The 10,905-nt window shown below is 35.0% G+C and overlaps 1 protein-coding gene across 6 annotated transcripts in view; it reads left to right on the forward strand.

Moving 5' to 3' along the window:
• NAALADL2 (N-acetylated alpha-linked acidic dipeptidase like 2) overlaps positions 1-10,905 on the forward strand; it is a 1,473,645-nt gene that overhangs the window by 1,201,765 nt on the left and 260,975 nt on the right. The gene's annotated exons all lie outside the window — the stretch shown is intronic.

A 10,905-nucleotide genomic window follows, 5' to 3' on the forward strand; every position in this document is an offset into this window, starting at 1 on the left:
GGTAAGCATTTCCTACCCAATTGTATCACAAGCTCCTTGAGTATATAAAATATATATTTGTTCATAATTTATGTTTTCTAAACCATATCATACTTAGTAGGTGTTCAGTAAATAGCTGTTGATTGTGCAATGGTTATAAAATATGAAATATATATATATACACACACTATATACATACATATGTATATAGCATAAATATCTCTTATTATTTACTAGGATGCATATTGTAGATGACCCTGAGAGATTAAAAATGATAATTCTTAATTACTTGTTGAGAAAGGAGCACAACCTTGCCTAATTATTAGTGTCATATTTGGCTTATGGTTTCTGAGGGACAGGATTCTTAGTGGAAAATTTTACCTTCTCTTGAATGTTTGAGATCACAACTGAATTGACTTTCAAAAACGAAAAAGTCTCTTCATTCCTCTTAATTCTCTGTTTAAACTTTCTTTAACTTTTAAGAAGCCATTTTGAAGAACTGTTGCACTGATGTAGCCAAGCCAGAGAAGAGCAGACTCCAGAGCTAAGCATATTGTCTCTGAGTAGCCAGTGACTCACTTCAGCATTTATTAATGGGATCAGCACCATACAGTATAAGGGGAGGTAGTGATAACAGCCTGTCTCTTGCTTCCTCCTTGGCACACATTCACCAAGAAAATAAGGTTCAAACAATGGAGAAGCTTTTGAAGCAACAATATTTTAAAAATATTTTGAAAAGTCGTGAAGACTATTAAAAAACTGAAATAGGAGTCAGGTTCTACTGGAGTCTCTACTACCTGTTGTTTATGATTATCGGGAATTTTTTACCTACCCATACCTCAGTTTCCTCATCCGTCAGATGACTATAATACCCTAATTACCTCAGAATACTATAAAAATGTAAGATTCTTTAGGTTGGAATTCTGTCTAAAGTGTAAAGAATAAGATAATATACCTTAAAAAATAGCTCTCAAGCTAATAGTTTATAAAATAGTAAAAGATACACTTTTGATTTCAGATGATGGGAGTTGTACTCCAGGTGGAAAGCTATTATAGATTTCTGTATGAAATTGCTACTGCCATTTAAAATTGACATCATTTTGCCGAATGCCAAATCTATAACAAAAAAAAAAAAAAAAAAAACCTCAGGAAAGCAGACCCTGGACTATGGGGAATAAAGTTATTTTTGAAAAAAGTCTCATTTCTCTGAAGTTACAGAACTATCTTACAAACTTTTCTTCTATATATCTTAACTGTTTTTAGAATAGTAGCAATTCACTTGACTTCTCTAATCTCTTATCCCTTATTTATTGGCGTTAACATTAATGGGGATAATTTTCAGATGGTTTTAGCAGTCTCATTCTTAGAAATAGTTCAGGAAAGGTCATACTGCTCTCTGCACGGCAGGCAGCACAAACAGAATGAAAAAATGTTTATACTGACAAAACCTAGAAATGGGACAAAAGCTGTACCTTAATTCAGGGTTTACACCAGCTCATTGTCAGTTTTGAAAGTATTTATGGAAATGTACATAAAAGTGTTTAAGGAGCATCTTCATCCACTGGGGCTGCTATAACAACATACCATAGAATAAGCAGCTTATAAACAACAGAAATGTATTTCACAGATTTGGAGACTTGGAATTCCAAGATCAAGGTGCCTGCTGATTTGGTGTCTGGTGAGGGCTCATTTCTTGATTCATGGGTGAGGACCTTCTAGCTGGTTCCTCACCTGGTAGAGGGGATGAAAAGAGATTCCTTGAGCCTAGTTTTGAAGAGCACTAATCTCTGTCATGAGGACTGTACCCTCTTGACCCAATCACTTCCCTAGGAGTCCCCCTTTCCAAGCCATTACTTTGAAGGTTACGATTTTAATTTATGAATTTGGGGGGAACACAAGCATTCAGAACACAGATAAGAGTTTCCCCCCAGAAGGAAATGAACCTAAATATGTAATAAGTGTGTAGGAATACATCTTTACAGACATTCTCTAAGACTAGAGAGCAAAGACTGAGCTTCGATATATTTCTCAACTCAAAATTTGCTGTAAATAACTCCTATAAAATATCCTATGGAAAATATATGCTCATTATATTTCTTTTTCATCTACCAGATTTACCTCAAAATTTCTGTTCTTTTAATTTATTTTCATTTTTGATTTTTGTGGGTACATAGTAGATGTATGTATTTATGGGTTACATGAGATATTTTGATGCAAGCATGCAGTGTATAATAATCACATCAGGGTAAATCACCTCAAGCATTTCTCCTTTGTGGTTAAACACAATCCAATTAAACTCTTTTAGTTATTATAAAATGTACAATTAAATTATTTTTGACTATAGTCACCCCATTGTGCTTGCAAATTCTAGGTCTTATTCATTCTTTCTAACTGTTTTTTTGTACCCATTTACCCTCCCCACTTTCCCCCAATCCCCAACTACCGTTCCCAGCTTCTGGTAAGGGTCCTTCTACTCTTTATCTCCGAGAGTTCAATTATTTTAATTTTTAGTTCCCACAAATAAGTGAGAACACATGAAGTTTGTCTTTCTGTGCCTGGCTTATTTCACATAGCGCAGCAACCCCCATTTCCATCAATGTTGTTTGGTTCCCTTTTTTCCACATCCTTGCCAGCATTTGTTTTTGCCTGACTTTTGGATAACCGCCATTTTACCTAAGGCGGTATGATACCACGTTGTAGTTTTGATTTGCATTTCTCTGATGATTAATCATATTGAGCACCTTTTAATATACTTGTTGGCCATTTGCATGTCTTCTTTTGAAAAATGTCTGATCAGGGCCCCGCGCGGTGGCTCACGCCTGTAATCCCAGCACTTTGGGAGGCCGAGGTAGGCGGATCACGAGGTCAGGAGATCAAGACCATCCTTGCCAACATGGTGAAACCCCGTCCCTACTAAAAATACGAAAAATTTAGCCAGGCGTGGTACCGGGCGCTACTAGGGAGGCTGAGGCAGGAGAATGGCGTGAACCCAGGAGGCGGAGCTTGCAGTGAACCGAGATTGAGCCACTGCACTCCAGCTGGGCGACTGAGGGAGATTCTGTCTGAAAAATAAAAAGAAAGAAAGAAAAATGTCTAATCAGGTATTTTGCCATTTTTTAAATCAGATTGTTAGATTTTTCTTCCTATAGATTTGTTTCAGCTCCTTATATATTCTGGTTGTTAATCCCTTGTCAGATGGATAGTTTGCAAATATTTTCTCTCATTCTGTGGGTTGTCTCCTCACTTTGTTTCCTTTGCTGTGTAGAAGTTTAACTTGATGCAATCTCATTTGTCCATTTTGCTTTGTCTGTGCTTGTGGGGTATTACTCAAGATATCTTTTCCCTGTCTAATGTCCTGGAGAGTTTCTGCAAAGTTTTCTTTTAGCAGTTTCATAGTTGGAAGTCTCAGATTTAAGTCTTTAATCCATTTGGATTTGATTTGTGTATATGACGAGAGAAAGAGGTCTAGTTTCATTCTTCTGCCTGTGGATATCCAGTTTTCCCAGAATCATTTATTGAAAAACACTGCCCTTTCCCCAATGTATATTCTTGACAATGTTGTTGAAAATGAGTTTACTGTATATGTATGAGTTTATCACTGGGTTCTCTTTTCTGTTCCACTGATCTTTGTTTCTATTTTTATGCCAATACCATAATGTTTTGGTTACTATAACTCTGTAGCATAATTTAAAGTTAGGTAATGTGGTTCTTCCAGTTTTGTTCTTTCTGCTTAGAATACCTTTGGCTATTCTGGGTCTTTTGTGACTCCATATAAATTGTAGGATTTTTTCTTCCATTTATGTGTAGAGTATTATTGGTATTTTGGTAGGGATTACATTAAATCTGTAGATTGCTTTGGGTAGTATGGACATTTTAACAATTCTGATTTTTTTCAATACGTGAACATGGAATATCTTTTTTATTTTTTGTTGTCCTCTTCAATTTCTTGCATCAGTGTTTTATAGTTTTCATGGTAGAGATCTTTCACTTCTTTGGTTATAATAATTCCTAGATATTAATTTTACTTGTAGCTATTGTAAGTGGAATTACTTTCTTGATTGCTTTTTCAAATTGTTCACTGTTGGCATATAGAAATGCTACTAATTTTTGTATGTTAGTTATTTATTGTGTAATTTTTTTAAAATTTATTAGTTCTAATTTTTTTTGGCTGGAGTTTTTAGGTTTTTCCAAATATATGATCATATCAACTGCAAACAAGGATAATTTGACTTCCTTCTTTCCAATTTGGATTCACTATATATTTTTTTCTTGTCTGATTGCTCCAGCTAGGACCAGTACTGAGTTCAAAAACAGTGCTGAACCTGGGCATCCTTGTCTTTTCCCACATCTCATAGGAAAGGCTTTAGGTTTTTCCCCATTCAGTATGATACTATCTATGAGTCTGTCATATATGGCTTTTATTATGTCGAGATATGTTTTTCTATGCCCAGTTTCTTGAGGGTTTTTTTTAACATGAAGGGATGTTGAATTTTATTAAATGCTTTTTCAGCATCAATTGAAACGATCATATGATTTTTGTCCCTCATCCTGTTGAAGTGGTGTATCACATTGATTGATTTGCATATGTTGCACCAATCTTGTATCACTTGGATGAACCCCACTTGGTCATGATGAATGATCTTTTTACTGTGTTGAATATGATTTGCTAGTATTTTGTTGTGGATTATTGCATCATTATTCATCAGTGATATTGGCTTATAGTTTCCTTTCTTTTTTTATATGTCTTTGTCTGGTTTTGGTATCAGGGTAATATTGGCCTCGTATAATGAATTTGGAAGTATTCCTTCCTCTTTCATTTTTCAGAAAAGTTTAAGTAGCATTGGTATCAGATGTTCTTTAATTGTTCAGTAGAATTCAGCAGTAAAGCCATGGAGTCCCGGGCTTTTCTTTGCAGGGACTTTTTTTTATTATAGCTTTGATGTCTTTACTTGTTTGTCTGTTCAGGTTTTGAATTTCTTCATGATTCAATCTTTGTAGGCTGTATGTGTCTAGGAATTTATTCACTTCTTCTAGATTTCCCAATTTAGTGGCGTAGTTGCTCATAGTAGCCACTAATGATCCTATGAATTTCTGCAGTATTACTTATAATGTCTCCTTTTTAATCTCTGATTTCATTTATGTGGATCCTCTCTCATTTTTTCTTACTTAATCTGGCTAAAGGTTTGACAATTTTTATCTTTTCAAAAAAACAACTTTTTGTTTCAATGATCTTTTTGTCTTGTTTTCATTTTAATTTCAATTTTGTTTTCAATTTTGGATTTGCTTTGATCTTTCTTTTCTAGTTCTTTCAGATGCATCATTAGGTTGTTTATTTGTTTTCTTCTTCTTTTTTGATATCGGCACTTATAGCTATAAATTTCCCTCTTAGTACTTCTTTCACTGTATCCCCTGGTTTGTTTCAAGAAAGTTTTGTTTGCAGTGCCACTATCTCAGCTCACTGCAACCTCCGCTTCCCGGGTTCAAGCGATTCTCCTACCTCAGCCTCCCTAGTAGCTGGGATTACAGGCACGCGCCATCACGCCCAGCTAATTTTTGTGTTTTTAGTAGAGTAGCAATTTTGTTTTTTTGTATTTTATCTACCACTTCTGTAGATCTTATAAACATGCAAGCCCTACCAGATTAAGGCCCTATACTTACGACTTAATTTCACTTTTATCCTCCCCTCATAGACCTTATCTAAATACAGTCATTTTGGGAGTTAAGGCTTTAACATGGTGAAACATGGGGTTTCACCATGTTGGCTAGGATGGTCTGTATCTCTTGACCTCGTGATCCATCCGCCTTGGACTCCCCAAGCGCTGGGATTACAGGCATGAGCCACTGCACCCGGCCCATAACTGAACATTTCTAACATTATTTGAAGTGGGTTCAAAAAGGAAAGTAAGGAGAGAAGACAAACTATTTTTTTTTTACCTTATATGATTTGAATAATGTATTCTCCCAACTATTGTCTTATCTTGAAAGGTAGAAAACTGTCTAAGGCCTGCTACTGGGAAAAAATTTGGTTCATAAATGTATAGCAAGTTTTAAAATTGATAGTATTGTAAGCGTTATATACAGCTATTGGAGCATTGGTTCTAGGACATCCCATGGGTGTCAAAATACAAAGGTACCAAAATCCCGGATATAAAATTGGATAGTATTTGTATATACCCTATGCACATCCTTCCCTATACTTTAATCTCAAGGTTACTTATAATACCTAATACAACATAAATGCTATGTAAATAGTAGTTACACTGCGTTGTTTAGGGAATAATGACAAGGAAAAAAAGTCTGTACATGTTCAGTACAGGCAGAATATTTTTTCAAAAATTTTTATTAAAACTATTTTTTTTTTTTTAGTGGATTTAGGTTCCAAAACCCAATAACGTAGTATTTGCTTTTTCCCTTATTTTGTAAATGTTAGATGAAATATGACAGCACATTTTGTAGATAGTACTATCAATAGATAGTATTTCACAGATATACTATCTACAAAATATGCTAAACAAAATATGTATACTGTATGCAATATTTTTAGAAGTATGTATATAGAATTGGCATGGGTTCCACTTCTGTAGATCTTATAAACATGCAAGCCCTACCAGATTAAGGCCCTACACTTATGACTTAATTTCACCTTTATCCTCCCCTCATAGACCTTATCTAAATACAGTCATTTTGGGAGTTAAGGCTTTAACATATGACTTTTAGGAGGGAACACAATTCAGTCCATAGCACTTCAAGTGAAATCATACAGGGTATCTTTTTTTGTGTGACTAGGTTATTTCACAGCATAATGTAGACTTTAACATTTGATGTGTTAAGTTTGAAGTAACTATTTGACATCCAAGTGAGATGTCAAGGTGGCAGTGGTGGGAGGACGTACTAAATAATCATTCGTGTGCTTTTAGTGTCTATCTGCAAAATGCCAAATTCAACACAAAGTCTCAGATCAAATTAGTCTGTATTTGATCGGAGTCTGTATTTCAGAGTGATTTCAGTTCCCGATGTGGGGAATAGAGAATTTCCCAGATAAATTTTGAAATCTGACTTTTTTGGAATCCCGGTATGGGGTTAAAGAGTCAAGAATACCGGACTTAGAAACTATGGTGGAAATGTTGGTCTTATCACCACCTGAGTGACCATAGATGTTTTACTTAATCTCTTTTAGCAATGATAGATTTAAAACAGGTTGAAGATAATTGTAAAGATATTGTATATGAAAACACCTGGTGAACTACAAAAAGTATTTAGAATTACAGTAAGAACTACAATAAGTATTTGTTAAATCTAAATGTATTTTGTATATTATGTACATATTATGTATATGTTATTTGACATATTTTTAAGTGGTAGTTCACTACTGTTTGGATATATTTTTACCTCTTTTGTTTTCAGTTATACCACTATTTTTGATACTATTTTTTATTGTTTTACCATCACAGATTTATCTTGATTCTATTTATATTTTATTTAAACATCTAATGAGTTTATATAGATTGCATCTACAATATCAATTTCTGTAATTATGTAGTGTTAGAAAATGCTGTGCATATAAAGGAATTTTATTAAGAAAAAATATAATTTAATTTAGGAAATTAAAAAATGTTTGATAGAAAATTTCTTGATATAAATGAACAAGTATGTAATGGTTATTCTATGGTTTCTCAGGCATAGATAATCATCTTTTACTCAGCCTAACCCCAATTAAAAAAAAGTCTTCTCTAATATTGTGTAAGGAATATAAAAGGAATATAATCTTGAAAATATTTGTCTTTCTAAATATGATCATTCTACATCTTAAAAGGCAGGAGAAAATACAGTTTTAAGGAGATTTGGTAGAAAGGATTGTCAAAAATATAGGAGGGGTGTGTGTGTGTGTGTGTGTTGGTTATGTAGTGGTAATGATAATTTATAATAATTACAGTACGTAATAAGTGCTTTACATTGATGAGTGCTTTTATATTTTATATAACTTAGCATTATTTCATTTATTCTCTGCAGTCTTCTAATATTATGAATATATTCCTTTTTTACATTTGGGAAATTCAAGGCTTCAAGAAGTGAAGCAACTGCCCTTGGTCACACTGCTAAAGAGAAGCATCATTGCTTTTTAAGGGAGAATGCAAAATTGTCCATCTCATCTGTAGTCATGGCTTTGATTGTTCTTTTACATTTATCTCAAGCAATTGCTTTTCACAAGATATTTTGTGATGTCTGTACATACTTATTGACTTCCTACAGATGGCTAATGGGATTCATAGTTTACTTGGAAGCAGGATTTGCCCAGCAAGAAATTAATAAAGAATGTTTTTTAGAATTGTTATGATTCATAAAACTACCTGAAGTCAACTTCAAACTTCCTGCACTTTGGCACTCCGAGTCTAATTATGTTCAGGTCTAAACCTACTCTAAACTAGATGGTGTTTGTGTAGTTCTTCTCTTCTTGACCATTTTGTCCCAGCAGGAGAATTAGATAATAAGTGGATTGATCTCAGTTTTACAAACTCTTATAAGTACCTATTTTATTGTGCTGACCAATATACGGGCAATAGAAAGATAGATAAAAAAAATTCTCTGCCTTCAAAAACATGTAGGAGGAGAGGCAGAAAAAATACAAAGGTGAACTAAGTTAAAACAGTGATATGAGTGAAAGACTCCTTGGTACATTCTGACCAAGGTAATGGCCCTTACAACTGGTGCAAAGAAATCTAAACATGCAAGGATTAGCACTGGGGTGTGAGCCATGGGAGTATTTGGGTGTCCTATACCCAGTGCTCCTTGAAGACAATGGTGGCCCACAAAGGTCTAAATGGGCTCACTCCAGCAAAGCTATTCTGAGGATAGCAGTTATTTTGGCAAATGCTTTTAAGATGATGCGATGATGCTGTCATCTGTCAGACTTGTGCATATTACTGCTGATGGTGTTATTTCCTCTGCCCGATTTCTCACTCTCAGCACTTAACCTGCTTGAAATGGTAATGTGTGGTGATATGCCATCCATATCCTTTTGCCCTTCTATTTGCCAAGTCTGCATTTTTCAATTCTTTTTCTCCCTGTGCCCTCCTAAAATTAAACGAATTACTTCTAAAAAACCTGAGAGCACCTACCTGATTTACAACTGCCCTCTAACCCTGGTCACAGAGAGGACAGCAAACTTCTCCCTGGTATCTAGTGAATGATGCTAATATGCAAAATAATTTGAACTGTTTCTTTGCTTCTGGTTTAGTTTTATAAAAATGTCTGATTGTTTTAAAGGAATGTACTAAACTTCTTCATCTACAGAAGATTTAATTTAAATATTTCATTAAGCATATTTGCAGCCTGAGAGAGTTAATATGGATTTGAAAATCAGTTAGATTTTTTCAGTTAATTTTTTTAATGCCTGGCAGCTGGAATACATCACTGACATGCTGACACCATATTATTTAAAATAGCATTGCCTGTGAGCCTAAGAGAAGCTATTTAAGACAAACCTCAAGAAGGCTGGTGAAATAATAGCTGAAGTTATGTTATGTCAGCCAGTTCCTCAGCATGGAACAGCATTGTGAGGCCAGAGTTGTTATCCTTCACTGAGACATAAAATCTATATTTTGATTCTTTTGGTCATTTGAGGTCCTATGGGAATCGTACCCAGAGGGAGTGTCCTTTTATCCAGTGTGTTGACCAAAGGTCAAGCTGGATGGGACAGTCGTATCTTTTCAATGTGTTCAAGGTTTCATTTACATATGATTACAGTACGATTTTTGGAAAGGCTCTGGATTTGTCATTCTATAAATAGTTTGCAATTTGTGAAGAAGTAGGTTTAGCTGCTGGAGTGACCAATATCAAATCTACTAAAAAAGTGCCAATGTGCCAAAAGAATGCATGGAGTCTTTTAATCTAACAAATTATTTTTAACTTCCATTTCTTTTACATTGAAAAGGTAATTTTAGTTTGGGTGATTAATCAGCAGCTTACCAGCTCTTTCTCTATAAGTTGAGGAACTTATTCCTTGTTCCCTCAGCTAAATGGGAGGAAAAGTCTTTAGGCCAGTGGTGGAGGTTGAAGAGAGCAACAATCTAAGTTAGAAACTTCTGCCTGCCATTCCATTTACTATTCTTATGTCTATAGGGGATAACAAAGCTTTTAGTCTGTAAAATGGAATAAAAATAACTCATACAATTGCATTATGATCTAATATGATGTCCATTTGTAAATGATAAGTCCTTATATAATTGCCTCCTTGGACTAAGTGAGGTGGTCCATATTTAGCATATTTTGATAATACATTGATAGTTGCCTAGAAAATGTACAAACACACAAACCGTGTAAGCAAGAATGTTCCTGAATTATAATCATAAAATGGATGGTGTTTTGCTTTCAGTCTTGGCCCACCATCTTTTTGCTCTTTCTTCTCTCCTGGCATCCTGCTGGTGAGTTGGGTTGTCAATTTAAGTGTCCCTCACCCCAGCAGAGGCCTCATGCTGTTGTACCATTCCCAAAATCTCTGTAAGAGACCCTGTTTTTCCTAAAAAAGTGGCAGTTTTTCTTATCTGTTCTCTCCCCAGTGGTATGTGCATTTTTGATGGTCCCAAATCTATTTCACAACTCTAAATACCCAATTTCTCCACTATTAGGCATTTCTTCAATTGTGAATATTTCAGAAACTGGGCCATATCTGTTACATGGTTTGTTTATTCCCTATGTCCAAACAAAAGCCTTTTTGTTTTTTTTTGTTTTTTTTTTTGAGATGGAATCTCTCTCTGTCCCCCAGGCTAGAGTGCAGTGGTGCAATCTTGGCTCACTGCAACCTTCGCCTCCTAGGTTTAAGTGATTGTCCTACCTCAGTCTCTCGAGTAGCTGAGATTACAGGTGCATGCCACCACACCCAGCACATTTTTGTACTTTTAATAAAGACGGGGTTTTGCCATGTGGGCC

Source organism: Macaca mulatta, chromosome 2, assembly GCF_049350105.2.
Source record: "Macaca mulatta isolate MMU2019108-1 chromosome 2, T2T-MMU8v2.0, whole genome shotgun sequence".
NCBI classification, from domain to species: domain Eukaryota; kingdom Metazoa; phylum Chordata; class Mammalia; order Primates; family Cercopithecidae; genus Macaca; species Macaca mulatta.